General features: G+C 36.0%; 1 protein-coding gene across 1 annotated transcript in view; it reads left to right on the top strand.

Annotated features, from left to right (window-relative positions):
- Positions 1 to 4,800: 4,800 nt before the first annotated feature.
- LOC110676410 overlaps positions 4,801 to 20,225 on the top strand; it is a 66,055-nt gene continuing 50,630 nt past the window's right edge. Inside the window, exons 1-2 of the mRNA XM_021844203.1 lie at positions 4,801 to 5,254; positions 5,327 to 5,396. The gene's annotated coding sequence lies outside the window, so the exon portion shown is untranslated. The remainder of the gene's footprint in view (positions 5,255 to 5,326; positions 5,397 to 20,225) is intronic.

The raw sequence follows: 20,225 nt of genomic DNA, 5'->3' as shown, positions 1-20,225 counted from the left end.
TCACAAATGTTCTGCCAAATAGCGTCGAGAAGCGGCGTCAAGTGGAAGCAAATTTATTTCGACTTTGCGAAAGCCTTCGATAAAGTTCCTCACGAACTTGTAATCAGCAAGCTCAAGCAGTACACGCGGCGCCAATCGTGCGTGACTCACGACTACGCAATCGGTAACAACATCATCGAGCGCGTGTTTTCCATTCGTGATCTTGGCGTATCTATTAGATAGTAAGTTGAAGTTCACTGAACACATAAGCACCGTGACGGCGAAAGGATTTGCTGTACTAGGATTCAACAGAAGAAACTCGCAATCATTTCGCGATGTGTACACGCTGAAGGCTCTGTATTGCTCGCCGGTCAGGAGCGTCATGGAATATGCAGTGTGCGTGTGGTCTCCACATATGCTACGCATATGCTCAGAATTGAGAAGGTACAGCGCTGTTTCATCCACTATTGTTTGAGGCAGTTACCGTGGAACGATCCGACAAATCTTCCCGACTATGCAAGGCGTTGATAAATTTGGAAACCTGTATGACTTGTTGTACAATAACATCGACTGCTCAGAACTGACCAACGAACTGAGGTTTTATGCACCGACAAGGCAGCTCCGCGAGAGGCAGTTGCTAGTTATACGACCGCATAGAACGGCATATGGACAGAACTACCCAATGGGCCGTATGAATAAAATGTAGTAAAGTTGAGTTTACTACATTCTCGGTAGTAAACGCTATATGTGGAACACGAGTGGAACATGTTTGTGTCATTTTCCTTTCTACACCTTTCGAACATACTACAAACAACGCATTGCTATGAATAAAGGTAGCATTTACTACAAAGCTACTGGTAGTTAGCTTACATGTAGTACTTACTACTTTCGAACATGAGCAGTGACTGAAGCTGCACGTTAAGAAATTTCCATTCAGAGTGCAGAGTGATTCTGCACGTAAAGAACAATCTATTCAGAGTGACGCCTAAAATTAATACAATCATGCATATGAAGAAAATGCATGGAATCTAATCGATTACGCGACAATTTGCACAAATCATGAAGGTGCTGTTATTTGACAAAATTTGTAGTGTAATTTTGCGATTAGTCTGGTATTCTCTTTATGTCTATGATTTTATGATGATGGTACATCAAAGAATTTTCTGGGTGGTTTTCGGCCTTCGCCAACGCCAGTGATTGATGATTTTTTAAATACTAGCTTAACATCTATGAAGAGATCTTGAGATTACAGCTATTAAATTTGGAACCACATATTTTCTAGCACTGAGATTCTGGTGAAATTGCGGTTGAATTTTGATGCTCCCCGTGTGTTTTCTTAACAGCATGTTGAATTCCGGAAGTTCTAAGTGTTTCCGCGATATTCTCGCTATTTTGGTGGAGTTTCTGATAGTATCCTTGGAATGTCTAGAACTTAGAATGTCGAGATTTTTATGGGAATTGTAGTGATTCCATTGGTAGTCGTTAGAATTCAATGAGGATCTCCCCTAAAACACCAGGGTTCCCTTTGAAATTATCAAAATTCTTGTCGATTTCCCAAAAAATCCCATTGAAATCTATAAAATATTTACCGACATTCAAATCGTTTATATTAAACCGTTGCTTTGAAATTCCAACGGAACTGGAGATCAACGGAATCTTAAAGGTTTTTACAATAATTACGAAGATTGGTTTTCTTCTTCAATAATCTTACCGGAATCTCAGCATTGGCGGGGCGAATGTTTTCGTAACCTCAGAATTCCTAAGCAAAACTCAAAATACCTTCCGCAATATCAAAACTCATATCGTTTTCCCATAATTTTTACTCAAAAGTAAATTATTCCATTCAATTCCGCAATCTCAAAGCATGTGTAGCAACCTCTGAAGCTAACTACCAGTAGCTTTGTAGTAAATGCTACCTTTATTCATAGCAATGCGTTGTTTGTAGTATGTTCGAAAGGTGTAGAAAGGAAAATGACACAAACATGTTCCACTCGTGTTCCACATATAGCGTTTACTACCGAGAATGTAGTAAACTCAACTTTACTACATTTTATTCATACGGCCCAATGTCTAGTTGTTTGCGGGCATTCAATGATGTAGGATGTTATTTTGATTTTAACGTGTTCAAATGTACTTTTAAACATACATTTGAGTATTTAAATTAACAGTCTGATGGATTAAGTCTTGCATGCATTGATCCAAGACGTAGCAATAAAAAAAATAAATAAATACAGAAAAATAAAATAAATAAATATATTATTACGTAATGCCACTTATATGCATTGTACTTTGAGTTTATGGGGAGAAAAGTTTATAAACTGTAGTATTAGCTTCCAAAACAGCGTTTCTTTGCAGCCTGTCTATTATACATTTCGGACACCAAATATACATTTTGGACACCCTCATGTGAATATAATTTGGACAGGGGCGTTATCTCAATATCCATACAATAGTTTCTCAAAAAGACGATCATATCATAACATTTTAAGAGTTTACATGTGACTTACGCATGTTTTCGCTTATTGGATGTGTATATTAGTGATAATCAATAATTTCATTTAATGCAAGCAAATATCATCAGAATAACGAAAAACGCCTGCAAGTACGCATGCATGTGACATTCCAGTGTATTTCATCAGATGGCCAAATTATATCAACTGAACAAAAACCATAATCTATTTTGGACATCACCTGATTGATGCTCTATATACTCATGTTAAGATTTTAGATGAACTTAGCTTAAATTTTAGTCATATTTTATCATATTGCCACTTTTAAACTTTTTATGAATGCCAATTCTAAGCGATATTATTGTATTTAATGTACGTTTTTTTTTTTACTTAATCATTTATTTATTAGGCTCATGCGCCATTAGGCATTACGGAGCCGAGTTCTTTTGATTTTATTTACAAATTCATGGTGGTTTCTTAATTTTCTATGTTAGTTTTGGGGAACCGAAAAACTCGCGGTTTGGTCGAGGTTAGGGGTAACAATAATTTCAAGGAAGGGAAAGGACAATGGGATCGTTCCGTTGACATTTAGCAGCTTTAAGTTGTGACGTGTTTGCTTTGCTGCTGGTCGAACGTTGAGTGGACAATGACAACCTGTAACGATACAAAAAGACGGGTTTCGAGGGGACACAAGGTGGACAAGTGGACCGACAAGAAAGGGGAGTTAAACAATGATGTTAGCTTGTTTCAAAAAATTGTATTTAAGCTTCATGTACACAAAATCAAGTTTACCCAACACATCCCTAATGTCTTCCTTTTCTGGTTTCCCTTGGGCCCTGAGGGATGCACAAAAATCAGATCTGGCAAAACCGTATTCGGGGCATTCCCAAACTACGTGGTTGATATCCTGGTAACCTGCACCGCAGCTGCAGTGATTGCTATCTGTGAGCCCTATTCGATAGAAGTGAGAGCCTAGAGAGTAGTGATTGGACATAAGACGACACATTACCTTAATAAAGTCTCGGCTTAAGTCCAACCCCTTGAACCACGGCTTCTTCGATACCCGCGGGAGAATGGAATGTAACCACCTGCCCAACTCTCCGGCATCCCACTTTTGTTGCCAGCTGACCAATGCATGTTGACGAGCCATTGAAAAAAATTCATTGAAGGTGATTTGTCGATCATAAATATCGCCTTCCATAGCGCCCACCTTGGCAAGCGAGTCCGCTTTCTCATTGCCCGGAATCGAGCAATGCGAAGGGACCCAGGCCAAGGTGATAGTATATGATTCATTCGATAGAGCACTCAATGTAGATCGTATTTCACCGAGGAAATACGGAGAGTGCTTTACCGGCCTCATTGAACGAATAGCCTCTATGGAGCTAAGGCTATCCGTAAAAATGAAATATTGATCAGAGGGAAGAGAGGCAATTCGCTCTAATGCGTAATGTATAGCCGTTAATTCTGCGACATACACGGAGCAAGGGTTCTGAAGTTTATATGCGGCGCTATGAAACTCGTTATATACACCAAATCCAGTGGAATCATTTGTTTTTGACCCGTCTGTGAAAAACCTTTTATCGCAGCTGGCGTGACCGAACTTGCTTGCAAAAATTTTTGGTATTTGCTCCGAACGAAGCAGATCTGGTATTCCACGGATATCTTGCTTCATGGTCAGATCAAAAACTACAGCGGAACTTGAGAAGTCAGGGAAGCAACCGTGATTGGGAAGATTCAAAGAAGGGTTAACCTCCAGAGTAGACTGGCCCTTAAACAAAAAAGTTGTAAAACTCAACGGGGCGTTCTTGAAATGCACATCCTCTTGCATTCGTAGGTTTCACAAATGTTCTGTTGATGCAATTTACAATTTTAATATTCTTGAAACCAATTTGTAATTGTTATGAAAATGTTCATCATTAATAAGTAGCATAGTGTATTAGTAATGCAATAAATAATTTCCCGTGCATATATTCCTCACCATCTCATTGCAAATGAGCACAGAACGACTAGCCTGTCCAAATTATATGCATGTCCAAGATATATACGTTACCCTATATGTGGCTGCAGAACTTCATAGTTGTCTTTGGAGTTTTGGAAAACAACTGTAAGGTTGTACTCTCGTAAAATTAGAAGTTTCCATATGGATTGATAAAATCGAATAAAGTAAGGAGATTTTAAAGTGGGAAGGACTTTGATGTAACCTTATCCTTATAATGGCTTCATGCATAGATATATGTGAAATCCTTGACGCTCCCCATATGAGATACATATGACTAGGTAGAGCCAATTGAGCACATTCAAGGTCCGGTTTTCCTATGCTTGTTTAGCGCTCGAAAAACTACTGGAGCCATCGGGCGCGAAGAAAGCGGTCATAGTGGTGCTTGCTTACTATTAAAGGCTGCAGCGTGTTTCGCGTTGGGACGCGTGCCGTAGTTAGTGGGAGTGGAGTATTTGGTGTGTATGAGAAAGGTTGGTCAGAGCCCACTCTACTTCTCTTTAAACTAGGAGCAATCAGTTGTAGTTTGTGGTTCGGTCTGATTACACGAGTGTCCAGTTTATTCAGCCGGGATGGCGAACATGTGGTGATGGTGTTTTAAGTTATTAAAAGCATCGTGAAATTATTTTGGCTTAGAAGAACATTCCACGCCTTGCACATACTCAAGAATAATAGCTGACCTTGAACCAACAGGCCATATTATGATCTTGAAAACGGTCCTATCGGCGAAAATAGGATATCCATCAAGAAAGCTCGCAAGCTGACCTTCAACTTTTATAATTCCACTGGCCATTGAGTCGGAGTGCGCATAATTTATAAGCACAAGGATGTATTGCGGCAATATAGTTACCTACATATAGAAAGTTTGTGATTGTGATTTTTATTTTCTTTTGTGTTATAGACATCCCAAGTATCGATACGTAGGGCACCTGTTGAAATCAAGAAAATTATCACCAAATGCCATTTCACAGGTAGTTTCATTTCTAGTGTTATAGCGTTATACATCATTGCTAATCAATTCATTAAGCTTAAAGTGCGTGTCTTATGTTAAGGGGTCCTTTCCCGAGCAGATCTTGAGATCATATGGAAAACTAATTTGGATGTTGTGATGTCGCGAATTTTTATAACTCAGTTTGCTGTCATTTTGGTCGTTTTAATGGTTAAAATATCAAAGCTCAGAGCAGAAAAAGGTTCCCATGAAATTAAATTGAAAACTACATTTGCTATTAGTTACAGCAAATTGAAAACTGTTTCTGCTATCATGCAGGGTAAATTGAGAAGTACATATTTTAAATTGATATTGAAACGAGTCTGCGACAAAATTAATGCTTCATTTTTATATTCTCATAGTGTTTATACATGTAGCACGATTAAATTTATAATTATCTAAAATGATAACATTACCAAAAATTTAAAATGATAGCAGAACGAAAACAAAAAATTTATTGTATATTGTATATTTTAATTTAAAATTTATATCAAATTATGATATCAAATTGATGCCCAAAACAGACTATGTCTTTTTGATGTTGGACTTTGCCCGAGTGGTTAGAGTCAACGGCTATAAAGCAAAGCCATGCTGAAGGTGTCTGAGTTCTATTCCCGGTCGGTCCAGGATCTTTTCGTAATGGAAATTTCCTTGACTTCCCTGGGCATAGAGAATCATCGTATCTGCCACACGATATACGAATGCGAAAATGGCAACTTTGGCAAAGAAAGCTCTCAGTTAATAACTGTGGAAGTGCACATAAGAACACTAAGCTGAGAAGCAGGCTCTTTTTCCAGAGAGGACGTAATGCCATGAAGAAGTAGAAGAAGAAAAAGAAGCGTGTCTAATGTTAAGTGAGTGATGGAGTACAGCTTTATTTAGTTAGTATGCCGATACCACGTGTGGAGCAAGTAAAAAAAAAATATGTTCGAGCAATTCAATGAATTTAATGGATGTTTATAATGGACCGACGAATTTAAAGTATTGTTTCCATCTATTGCATATGAACCATGACAACCACTGAACAATGTTCAGTTGATCCCAATTGGGTATAGTCTACGTTTCATAAATTGACAAGAACAAACGGGAACGTAATTAGTATGCGTAGTAATAATGCTTTTGGATTCTTTTTTGAAATTCTAAACGAAGATTTATGCATTGCAATGAGGATAGTCATCTTAAAACGTATTTTATAACTAGAGTTAATCATGTATTCTGGACAGGCTAAGGCTCGATCTTGAAGCGACGATATGATACTAAATTGTATGATGTAATGTTACTAATATGCTTTTTTTACTGTAGTTTGAGCTTCTGGGGGTAAAAGGTTTATAAAGTGCAGCTTTGGCTTTTAAACTCAAGTTTTTCAAATGCCTGTCTATCCAAATTGTATGACAGCAAATACACATTTGGACACCCTCAAGCGAATATAATTTGGACATGAGTGATATCTAATTATCCATAAAATTGATTCTTAAAATCAGCATTTTTCGCTTAACCCGTATTGGCATGAGTGAAAGCAAAAATACTAAAACCCTCATCGCTCAGGGGATACTTAATGGATTCAAATATTTTTTGGCTGAATACTGGTACATATATCTTATATCTTATTCTTGGTACATATATCATATATCTTATTTCTAAAAGTGGCCAGAGCCAGAACAGCTATTTTGTTTTAATTATTTCTTTGCAATGCCAATCATTTCAATTTGCATAAATCATTAAGATCTGATATTTTAGATAGATTTTATGGATAAAAAACCGCTTCAATTCTCGAAAATTAGAGATCAAATATAATACTTCACAAAAATGCATTTCTATAAGTTTGGCACAGATGTTTAGATACAAATTGACCACTTTACAGTAAATTTGAGGCGTCCCGGGGATTAAAAATGGTTATTTGTAGGATCAATCAAATGCAAGAAACATGCATGTTTATCGTTATCGAATTTAATCTTTCTCAAAAGGTTTACACTGATGGGTTTTCCTAAAATTCTTAGATATAGTGGTCACATTATAACCGATTTCAGAAACTATTTGTGTCTTTAAATTTGCAAATCCAGGGGCACAAAAGCACAGCGCTGTTGTCACCCGGCCTGACCCAGTGGCTCACCGGAATAATTCTCGCCACAAGAACATTGCCGAGTTTCTCTGTCCACTTTTAGAAACTAGATATGTGTACGAGTATACAGAGAAAAATAATTGACATCCATTAAGGCCTATGCGGTTTAATGGATGTGTACATATTTTGATGAAAATAAATCATTTTGCTTAGAAAAAGCAAAAGTATCACCAGATTACCGTGGTGAATCAAAATCCGGACGGTAGCAATATCCGGACACTCTGATAGAATATATTAATAAAATATTAAATTAAATATATGTGTGGTAAATTTCTTACCCAATATTCACTTTCAAATTTGCTGATCATTTTATAATCATTCGTAATCTAGTTACCATTGCCTAAACATTAATAATAACCAAAACAAAAAATGTCGCTCCTGTTGCAAGGGGTTTTACTGCAGTGTGCATCATTTTCGGTAAAAGTGGCGACGAACGTGCCTTAACATTCAGTGGTGTTTTTGTGTTTAAATTGCATTACTCACGAAGTATTTTGAATTTAACAGTGAAATAAACGTTAATATATGCATTCGGAAACTCTACAATCGTGAATTTCGTATAAGTAGGAATATGACGGCGTAAAAGAGGCTGTCCGGGATTTTCGACAGATGATTTTGAATCCGGACATAATTCAAGAGCACAGTGTTTTACTTATAATAGTGCATATTTGAAGGGCAAATCTAAAAGAAAACTCGCAAACATTATCAGTTATGTGTTATCAGTGATTAGAATGCCGTTTTACACACAGAAAACCAGACCAATTAAAATATTCCTGCGGTTCTAACATCAAGCGCCCAGCCGTATATGTTTGAATATAGTTGGAGTGATTGAACCACAAATTTATAATCATTTCATTATCATAAACATCATAGATCGAAGGCCTGCGTGTATTGTTTATAAATGTGACATACGATTAAATGCAGATAAACTTTATATGGATATTGTTGCAATATTCCATACTGCAAAAGTGCTGTCCGGATTTTGATTCACAAGTGTCCGGATTTAAGGACAAGACAAGTCTGATTGTTTTAATGATTTTCATGTTATTATCAAAACTTTCGACATGAAATTTACTTTTCTTACCATGTTCTAGTATAAAACTATGTGTAGTAAAAATGAACTCACATCTTATTCGATGAAAAATGGTTTAAAACGGGGTTTGAATATGTGTCACAGCTTAAGCGTCCGGGTATTGATGCAGCACGGTACAAAATACTCCTGTAAGTATGCATCCATGTGACATTCTCGTGTGTTACGCCAGAAAGAAATTAAGGCGGCATCCACAAATTACGTAACGCTCTAGGGGGAGGGTGGAAGTAGGCTCAAGCGTTACGGATCTTACAAAAAAATTAATTTTTTCACACAAAAAGCGTTACGAAGAGGGGTAGTTGATAAAATATTTCCAGTTTTAGCGTTACGTAATAAATGGACGCTGCCTTATATCAACTGCACAAAATCTACCATCTATTTTGGTCGTTATCTGATTTATGCGCGCTGCATACCGATTAGAATGGTTCAAAAACATCGCTCATTCGATTCTTCTAGATCAAATTCTGAGTGTCCTACCAAAATTTGAGCTCATTTGGATGAAAACTGAGACTGCACAGTATGTATGGGAATTACTATGGAAAAAGTAAGCTATTCATTCAATCGGTAATAGAATTTGTCCATGTGCTCTTAAGGGTTAGAGGTACGTTGATACTGTTAGAATCATTCGTCAGCTACAACTTTGCCGAAGACCGTACTCAAATCTGACGACTCAGTAGTTAGTTATTGATTTTGGTATGAGTTTAAAAAAGGACTTTCCTTAGCCGAGTGGTTAGCGTCCACGACTACAAAGCAAAGCCATGCTGAAGGTGTCTGGGTTCGATTCCCGATCGGTCCAGGATCTTTTCGTAATGGAAATTTCCTTGACTTCCCTGGGCATAGAGTATCATCGTACCTGCCACACGATATACGAATGCGAAAATGGCAATTTCGGCAAAGAGCTGCTCTGCAGCTGAGATGAGCCACGCGAAGACGGTCTTCTTTTTCTGTGATTGCTGAGGTTTTTCTTATTCCACTCTGTATTTTCATCGATCATGCGCAAGTCGTTCAAACCGTCAGATGAACATCTCAGCAAAATAATATTGCGTTTGCATCACAGCGAAGCATAAACAGCATTTTGAGTGAAATTTTATGCCAGCAAACGTGGCGTACATTAGAAATAACTAGCCTTGTGCTTATATATATCAGCATCTTCGGAAAAACTGCTCCGCTGACAAAGGTTTTTAACAGGCTTCCGAATTCTCACTCACTCTCACGATAGTGGATTTATCCCTCACAGCAATTTTCAGCGATTAGCTGCCTTGCGATTTTATCCGTCCACAAAACAAAGCGAAAATAGATAATTGCACATTTCCGCAGCTGTGAGATGTTTGTTTTCTCTTTCTCCGATCCATGGAGAACTTATCCTGTATGCATCGTCACAAGCAGCAGTTGCTTTTATGCACCAAATTAACCACTCCTTTCGTCAAGTTGGTGTGGTAGTATGGTTAGCGTGCACGCATCGCGGTTGTTTTTAGCAATGTTCTAGGTTCGAATCTCGTCGCCGGCACTAGTTTTTGTTTATCCACATAGTGATAATTCTCGGGAGCAGTTGTTGAGCAAAAATATGATGGAGTGAAAAATATATTATCCCCGGAGTGGAGTGATTTTCGGTTATCCACCATCGTAGCTCCAGGGAAAATTAGTGTGAGCGATAAAAGATGTTCACGTGAGGAAGCGAATAAAGCATTCTCCTTACGTGCGAAAAATCGTAGATTTCGCATCATTGATACGAAAATTCAGAACCCTGGTTTTTAAAAACAGTTTATTTTGAATACAATACTTTTCTATTTTTCAGCCATAAAAACGACGGGCTGCATTTGATGTTTGTGACAGTGGAATCTGGGCTGCATATGCCGTTGATATTTTTCTCCTTCGCGCGACTCTCACTCAGCTCTGCAGGCATCACTACTGGATTTATGCAGTGAAACATAGTAGCCATGATTTGTGTGTGCTATCTAGGGTTACCATCCGTCCTGATTTAGCAGGACATGTCCTGATTTTGAGATTCATTGAGGCGTCCTGATTTATTTTTCATTTTTCAATTTTTGTCCTGCTTTTTCTTGCTTGGCGAATACCTTGGAATGTCAAAGATATTTCGAATAAGGAAAAGCTATCCTAATAAGTGCCAAAATAAAACAGCAAAAATATTCAAATGGCCTCTATCCAGAAATCCATTATGAGTTTTGTTGTTTAGAAATCGATTTCAGTCACATAGAAAGTTTGGAATGCGTTTCCTACCGTATCACAACACCTTCAGGTTGTTAAGTCGATGTTTGACGATTCTGGTGATGTTAATAGAATAATTTGGACTCGTATTAGAACACAAGCTATCATGTTTGGTATATTTTCACAGAATGAAAGAGCTCTCCGAAAACTCCAATTATTAGTTGCAGCGCAGATGGTAGCAATTACGGGAATATTAAACCGTTTCCTATCTTTGTGCAATATTTTGATGCATTTCAATGAGGCATTCTCTAATTATTTTGCCATATTTTGGAACGGAAAGCAATATCAAATGAGAAAGTGTGTACGATTGGTGCCATCATTGAAGATGTTCTCAAAAAGCACAATTTGCAATTCTAGTTGAGTTTTTGTTTTTTGTGTTTTTTTTCGATCTCTCAGTGGAGTTAATATTTATAAAACCTAGGCGGAAACAAAAAAATCAACCAGGGGAGCGCGAGCCGAGAATCTCGCAATCCATGAATGTGGTAAGATTTTTACCGTATGTCTCTCAGAATCGTGTTGAAAAACCTGTCGGGTTCCAGGGACGATTTTAGCCAGATTCTTCTAACAACTTTGGTTGTGTTTTTTGTATGATTTTTCGGTGAGTTTCCAGCGAGATCCAGCGGGAATGGAAATTTAACGGAAGCTTCTTTGTGAAACTTCTTAAAAGATTCTTAGCATATTCTTTGTAAAATCATGATTCAAAGAATCCAAGCGGCATTTCCTTGCATGATCTTTAATAAATCTCCGATAATACTTTTTTTTTACATTCTTAGTAATTTCCTAGCGAGATGTTGATCATACATTGACAGGGTGTCTACTACCTGGAAAAACCTGGAATTATCAGGGAATTTTATTCAACCTGGAAAAATCCTGGAATTCTCAGGGAATTTTGATAATAATCAGGGAAATTATTTTGAGGCAGTAGTTCATGATAGAATATGTTCACGACAACGGATTTTTCCGTCATAACCCAGAGCTACCTTTATTTGCCAGAAAACTCTTCATTCGAAAAAAATTCGTCTGTGCCGCTCTCAAAACACTATATGAGCTGTTCAGTAAGGATCCTTTCAAATATCAAATTTTATCGGCTTACCAAAACATGATTGATGTTTTCAATGTCTCTATATTTATTTATAAAAGGATTAACATATCTAGGGCTGGTAGCAGGTTTCTTCATTTTTATGCAAGTCTCTGAAAGGCCTCTATTTTTGATGGAAGGTGTCTGAAGTCTATTTTAATCGAAATAGTCTCTAAAGTCGTTTTTTCCCTCATCTTGCTTGCAGATTATTAGAATTTTTCATAGGATAGTTACCGGAATTCCTCCAGAATTTGCTTCAGGAAATCCTTGAGCATTTCAATGTTACTACCTCTAGTAATTTTCTCAGGGAGTACTTTAAACAAAGTCTAACCTAGGATTCACTACAAATATTTTTTCACTAACTTTTCAACAGAGTTCTACTGAAGTTAATCTAAGAGATTTCCTAAGTTTCCCACAGAATTTCTTTCAAAAAAAAAAAAACGACTAGAATTTGTCCTGTGTTTCATTATTAAGTTTCTATAGATTTTTTCTAGGAATTTCTCCAGCATTTTGTCCAAGGAATTTTGGAGTTCATCCAAACGGTTTTCAATCAATTTCTCAAAAAAAAAAAAAAAAAAATACATAGAATATTGAAAAGTTCAATAAGGTTCCACACATTTTTTATGAGATCCTACAATTGTAGTAATAATTATTTTACACATTTTTTTATGAATTTCGTACTGTTTTTCCAGGAGTTCCTTCACATTATCCTGCGAGATATGATTGTTTTCTTCCACATTTTTTAATTATCTTAGCAATAATCCTGGAAAGCTCTTCAAGAGTGAGTCTTGCTGAAAATCCTCTTCCATCAAGGGTGGCTTAAGAAATTACATAAGTAACTGTAACAGTAGGTACCCTAAAATTTACTTTAGGCATAAGTCACGAATTTTTCTGAACAATTTGTCAGCTTAGTGTAAAATTTCATTCAAATTTTCTTGGAGAAAACTCCTGGAAGAATGCTCGAAAAAAAGTTAAAAATATTCTCAGAGATATGTCTGGTCTGACCAAACTATTTTATCTTGGTTCCTGTTAGGTTTCGTTTTGTTTTTTGATTACTGTTTCGTCTAGTTTTGATGACCTTTTAGTCTTTTTTTTTCTGGAAAGAGGTTTCTAAATTTCCTATTTATATTGCATCATGCACAATTTTTAAAATTATTGAGAAATATTTGATTTCAGAACAAACGATTCTCGAAAAGTATTCTTGAATTTGAACAACTATAAATTCAAAATTTTGTAACGATCATGATTAATTTAGAACTTTTTCGAAGGAAATGCAAAAATTCATCATTTATTTAAATTACCACAGTTAAATATTATACAGTCGATCGCGATTACCCAGGAGCTTGATAATCCGTGTTTCTATTATCCCAAAAAAAAAGGATCTGGATCCATAAGTTTTAGGGATTATTTGTATTAATTTAAGTTGGTATGTATCTTATTCAATATGTAGCAGATGCTCATGAACACGATTGATTCAATTTGAGATATTTTGAAGAATTTGGCTTTTATGTAGGTTAGAACTGTATGATTACATCGATAAACTTAGTATTTATTGTAAAATATTGCCACATATCCAAACAAAGTTTTGCTTTTGCTCCCAATAAGCTATCTTAGTTATCAAAACGACCGATGGAAATGAATGGTACATAATCTGTACTAAAAATACTTTCAATAAGAAGCATACTGACGTACTTGAGAGTTCCGTTCAGTTCACAGAGCTCTTACAAACGAAATGGAAGACATCATCAATGGCAAATACAATTCATTTAAATAAAACATAAGCTTTGCTATTGTTAGCATCTTCATAACATAACATTATTTACCCATATGATTAAACTAGATTTGAAATCTAAGTGGGCGGTAAAGAAATCGGCCCTTAGACATATAAAATTAGAGTATTTCTTGAACCTGGATTTTTTTGTGAAATCTGGAAAAACCTGGAAATATCAGGGAATTTCATTTCGGTAAACGAGTAGACACCCTGATTGAGTAGTTATTTAACATCGATAAATTGCTGGCAAGATTGTTGCAGGATGTCTTGGAGTAAATTGATGAATTCATATTTAGAGATCCTCGGTAGATTTGTAAAGGATTCTTGTTTGTAAGTATTGCAAAGAGGATTCCTACTGTGGTTTTTGACAGACCTCAAACAATAACCTTGGAAAAAAAATACTTGTTAGATACATAGCAAAATCCAAAGTAAAAACAAACAAACGTATCTTTGTTGCTGTCTGGTTAAAATTTGCAAAGGAAAATTTTGAAAATTTCCAAATGTCCTGATATTGAATCTCCAGAAAATGGTCACCCTAGTGCTATCTTTCCCGCTAGATGCAGCAATGTTGCTTGTTCAGCACCGTTGAAGAATTTCCATTTTGATATAAATCAATAACAAATTACTGAGTTGTCCGATTTGAATACAGTCTTCGGTAAAATTGTAGCTAAAAATGTATTTAAAACGTTCAGCATAGCTTAAACTCTCAAGAGCACATGGGCAAACATTATGAATCAATTGCTTGCTTCTTCCATCGTAATTCCATAGTAATTGTGCACTGATTTGCACAAATCGTTAAATATAATTATTAATACGAATTTGCAATTGAGTATTAAAATGTATTTCAGTATAAAAATGATCCACCTTTAAGCAGTAATTTCCAATACCGGACGCAATCTTCAAGTGTCGCGAAGTTATTGTATTTGTTGCTAACTATCGTTTTTATTTTTATTTTCTTCGTTTTAATCACTCGTTGTCAGTTTTAAGCAAGGTCGTCTAACTTGAAACTAAACGATTAGAACATTTTTGATAAAATCTCGACTCGATTTGCGATGGAGGCCAAATTTCGTGAATTTCTAGGATTCCACGAAATAGCGAATTTTCATTGTCTTCAAAGATGTTCTAAATTATAATTCTTGTTATTGACAGCTTGGTAATTGTATAACGATATCTTAGTTTCTGAACGATGTCCAGCACTGGGACATATCTCTGTACACTATTGTTGAGACACCAGGGCTATTAGGGGTCATGCACAAATTACGTCACGCTCCAAGGGGGGGAGGGGGTCAAGCCAAGCGTGACAAGCCTTACAAAATTTTCGAAGGACTCATACAAATACAAACGAAGGACTCATCCGTCGAATAAGACAAGCTTTATTCACAACACATAGTTTGTAAATAAATTAGAACCCCACAAAAATTTAGTTTATATAATGAGACAAAACATAATCAATTTTGCTAATGTTAGATTTAGTTCCAATCAAAATCGCGCCTAATATCTCGCGACACCTGTAAGCTTCATGCAACATATTTATATGTAGTCATGTATGGCGTTGTCGCTTTCTCTCCCAACAGCAGACGTCGTGACGCCAGTTGCGCGCGCTTTCTCGATTCTCGCAAACCGCTCCATGGGCAACTTCTCTCTCGGGTGCACAAAGTGGAGTGCGCCAGATTTTACGGATTTCACCTATACAACGCCACTGTTGGTCCAGAAATGGAGACGCATGGCAGTTTGTCTTGTTTGCATTTGCAGTTTGTTTTGTTTGCTTTGCTGTTTTGGCTTCCTGGTTGAGCGAGAATTAAACGGTGAAGACTGGGTTTGTTCACTGAGGGAATTATGAATGTTGCAAGTATTGAGAATTATAATACATATTTTTAATTTATTAGTTTGAAATCTTTGACTGTGTAGTGCACCTTAGGACGAAACATCACAGGCTTTAATTTTAGACATAATTCATCGCGTTTCAGCATTAAAATTTCTTATGAATTTACAGCGCTACTGTTGCATTTTATGCTTATAGCCTGGTCAGTGCCGTAGCGTGCCGTTGGCCAGGTTGGCACTCGCCAAGGGCGCCAGCTCTCAGGGGGCGCCAAAATGCGTGACGCACTTGGCAAACTTTTGGAAGAGACATACTCTATAAATTTCATTTTCAAGGTGGAAAATTCAAGACATTTTTTATAATTGTTGAAAGTATCTCAGTAGATTTCAATATTCATAACTTGAAGATTCCTGACAAGAGTTTTTAAAATTATAAAGTGCATAAATTTATTTTGAAACTTGCTAGTTGTTGTTTGAAATTTATTTCTAATTTTCTATTTTTTTAAAGTAGTATACGAGTATGTTTAGCAGCCAGATTCAAAGTACTTTATAAATTAGGAAAACTATAAGCATCACAAGATACGCTTTCTCTCCCATGCTTTTTAAGTTGTTTGAAAGCAAAACTGTATTTCTAATAAACCTGTAGAAAAACTGTTGCTCTTCAGCGAAGTTCATCAAACACAACTAACAAAATCCAGGAAGAACACTCTGAGAAAATATTTCTTTGTGAATAGGGTACCGTTGTTATACAATCTTAAATAGCGGATTCCACAGAACAGAACACAGACAGGATTCACACATAATTGGGGTCTTAGAAGAACCAGTGTATTTTCTGCAGTTTTTACTATTTGTAATGAAATGTTTTTGGTTGTCAAACATTCTGAGATTTAGCTGCATGATATATTTTTGTGAGAAGAAATATTATACGAAATTTAGAGCTTCATTACAACAATAATAAAGCTGTTGAATATATCATATCTGTTATCACAGCAAATCGTGAACATATCTCTGGATTTTAACATAATAGTTGATGTCATTTTGCTTGAACACTAGTCAGTATAATTTTGATTGCATTCTGAGTATAATTCTATGAAATTCATCACTGCAATGATCATACTGTCTTGGGTACAATTTTTAAAGAATTACCAGACAGTATCGTAGATAAAACCTTTATAGGGACCTGACAAGTTTATCTTCAGAATCCTTGTTTACACCAATTTTCATTTAAAAAAATATGGAATAAAAATGACTTATTCGGACGAACTTATCAAACACTATTCAAAAAATTAAACTTCATGGTATTGTCTGTTTTCTACACGGTAAAAAATCAGCACGTTCGATTGAATAGATTGATCACTTGACTCAATTCAAAACACTAATCACCATGATTTAAAGAGTTTCAACTTTGGATTTGCTCTACTGTCTCTAGAACTAGACTCTGAAGTGAAAAGTCGTTGATTTTGAACATCATGTCTTTTGTATGAGAGCAATCATTGACAGCTCGTTGTAGAAAGTAATTGAGATCAATTCGATCCCTTTCAACAGATGCGAGTTGGTGTCGAGGTAAGACACTAGACCTGCACTCCGAAGGTTGGTGGTTCAAATCTAGGTCAGGCGGAAATGTTTTTTTTAACTTTTTTTTATTTCAAATCAAAACATGCAACGTTGAATTCAAGTGCTGTTACCTTGATTTTGTCAAGATTCAACAGTAGTGCAAATCCAAGTGCAGAACTATTGATAGCATGGTGCTTATTTTTTACCGTGTATCATGTTGACAAACTGAATGCAGGAAAAAAGTATTGCGGTGAGTTTTCTGAAAAATTCAATTTCAGTGTTAAAAATCATCTCTAAAATAAAAAATCGAGGGACCCCTTTTTCGGGTGAAATTGATCACTTGTCAAAGCGATTATTGTTAGTTTTTGAAACAACTTTGCAAAATAAATATGAGTTCCCTGAATCCAAATCTGCTTTCACAATAGGGTCCTAAAGCCCTGTCCCAATTTTAGTGCCAAACGCTTAAGTTTAGGCCAAAAACAAATGTTTACTCAAGGGGTGGATCACTTCTTCAATGCACATCAAATGTGCATTCGTTTGCATCAAATGCATTTTTCGACATTCACATCAACTTAGCCATGGCGTTTGCCAACATATCAATCTATAGCAACGCGTAATTGTTTGTTGTGAAAATTCGGAATTGTCGCACTCTTTCCAATATCGTAGTTTTCAATGGACTAATGCACGAGTTCACTATTTGACTTTTGAGCGGTGCCTTGTTATTTACGAGCCCATGGCAACGAGTGAATTCGGCACCGCTCAAACGTCAAATTAGTGAACTCGTGCATCGGTCCATTAAGATTGTTTCTTTTATAATCCATTACTAATTGTTTTTTTTTCAGGTTAAGGCTCAAGACTCCATCATTCAATCATCAGCAATCATCAATAATGAAAAAGCAGTATTTTTGTTCAAACTTAAAAAAAATCCCATGAAAATCTATCATTGCAATACATATAGTAAGTTCAATGCGATGATAGATTTTCTTCAACATTGCTTCAATTTTGAGCAAAAAAACTGGTTTTGAAAATTTGTAAAACGATGATGGTTATTTTCCTCTTAAGAACAGGTTTAGAAACAGTTATTTTTTAGACTAGGAAAAAAACATTGTGTTGACTGTTGAGGAATACTGAGCTTGCTTCCCAATATGAACGGAACTAGTCAAAAGCATGAAGACCGAAACTCTTGCGGGAAACCCACAGCCTTTAGGATTTCCTAAAAAATACATTAGCCCCACTGAGCTGAAAACATCCTTACGTGGTTGAGTGGATTTGCATGAAATTGACGTATTTTAAAGTATGAGAAAGAACAAGAAAAAACTCCGAACAATATCTAAAATTCGTTTTATTAGCGTCAATATTGGTTTGGTTTGGGTTTGGAATATGGACACATAAAATTTGTGCTTCTAGTTTTCCAACATTTGAGTAACTAATTTCCTCTAATTTGAATAGCTTTGTTTCCACACACCAATAAACATACAACACCTGACCTATTTCACGCATCCCCCGTGGTAAGAATTCTTCTTGTCAGGATTTAAGACATGAGCATAGTCACGGAAGGATACAGCAAACGAAGTGGAGCAGCTGAATGTGGAAGTTTGCATAAAGGTTATGGATTACCACTGGATTTTTGTCATATCCAAAATGTGTTTTTTTTTTCATTTCTAACCGGGCTTACAATCCAGGAGAGTTTCGTTTCCTAGTTCAACACTCTGTCGTTGGTATCCGATATTCAAATATGTCCAAAGCAATATAAATATCCTACATTTCTCTGCAGGATCTGGTTTCACAGTTTTTGGGTAAGGTTGCGAGACGCAACTTGCGACTCTCCTCGAGTTTGTGAAAAGACGAGTTTGACAATTCGACAACAACAACAGCTAAACGTTGGAGCAAGCCATGATTTGCAAATTTTCAGAAAATGTACATTTAAATGCATTTGGAAATAACGAATGCATCAGAAGTGATCCACCCCATGTGTTTACTCCATTTTTTAATGTTTTTCATTTGTTTTAGTACAAAAAAACATTTTTTTATGTTTTTATAGATTTTGTCACACCCCTTGGTTTAAACTCAAATTTTGGGTGTATTTTGTTTTCTGTGTCCCTTCCGAAATGTCAGATAGGAACAACCCCAGTGTTAAAACTAAAAGCCCTGTGGTATTTTTGTCGACTAAGCGAACGTCAAACATGATCTCAAGTGTCAAGGTTCATTTATGGATCCAATCTTTAAATTAAAGTTTTAATATGATGTATCCGTTATTTGAGCGGGAAAAATTGCTAAAGTAGTTGCAGTAACATGCTCTTTTGTGTTATGAAATGAAAACAAGATTTCATTAAACATTTTAGGACCCTATTCTTAACAATACAATATTTATGGAAATATAGAATAGTTAACTTTCAACAACTATGCGGAAAACTCCTAAATGTAGGCATTCACCAAAGGAATTCACTTATGTCTACAAGAAGTTCAATTATTTCAATTTGTACAATTTTGGATGACAAAATATGGTTTGAGGATATATGTTGAGTCTCACAAACTTTCAGGTTGATACCATGTTCAAATCCTTGTATATAACTCAGGCTATTGACATGATGGAGACACCATCTTATATGGTGACAGAGGGCTCGATTGGCTTGTCAGATGGATCGAGCCCGGGACATCCTGTCTACTGCGAATCGCTGCAGTTGATATAGGACATGTCCATAGCCTGATATAACTAGAAGTTTATGGATGTTCGTCAAAACTACACCGTATATGATTCTGAAATTTTACATTATTTTCATAGAAATTACCATTTTTTAACGCAAAAATCTTCAAAACACACAATTGGACTACAAGTACGACAAACAAAGTTCATTCAATGCAGGTTACAATGATATTAGTGCTCCATTAGGAAGAAATTAAATCGTATACGGTTATCAATTTCACCGTACTGATCAATTTCACCCGAATTTACGGTATGCTTAAATATTAAAAGCTTATAATTTTTCTGCCGATTTCTTACATGCCAATATCAAGGAATTTCATCAACAAATGTATTAAAATACAATTCTCAGACAGTTTATCTTGAAACAAATTTTAGAGTTTCATTTAAGATCAATCAACATTTCATGTATTTTAAATATAAGTGAACACTTAAGCTTTAAGGTGATTATAAAACGA

The sequence above is a fragment of the Aedes aegypti genome, chromosome 2 (genome assembly GCF_002204515.2).
Source record: "Aedes aegypti strain LVP_AGWG chromosome 2, AaegL5.0 Primary Assembly, whole genome shotgun sequence".
Taxonomy (NCBI): domain Eukaryota; kingdom Metazoa; phylum Arthropoda; class Insecta; order Diptera; family Culicidae; genus Aedes; species Aedes aegypti.
This window is presented reverse-complemented; position numbering and strand designations above follow the sequence as displayed.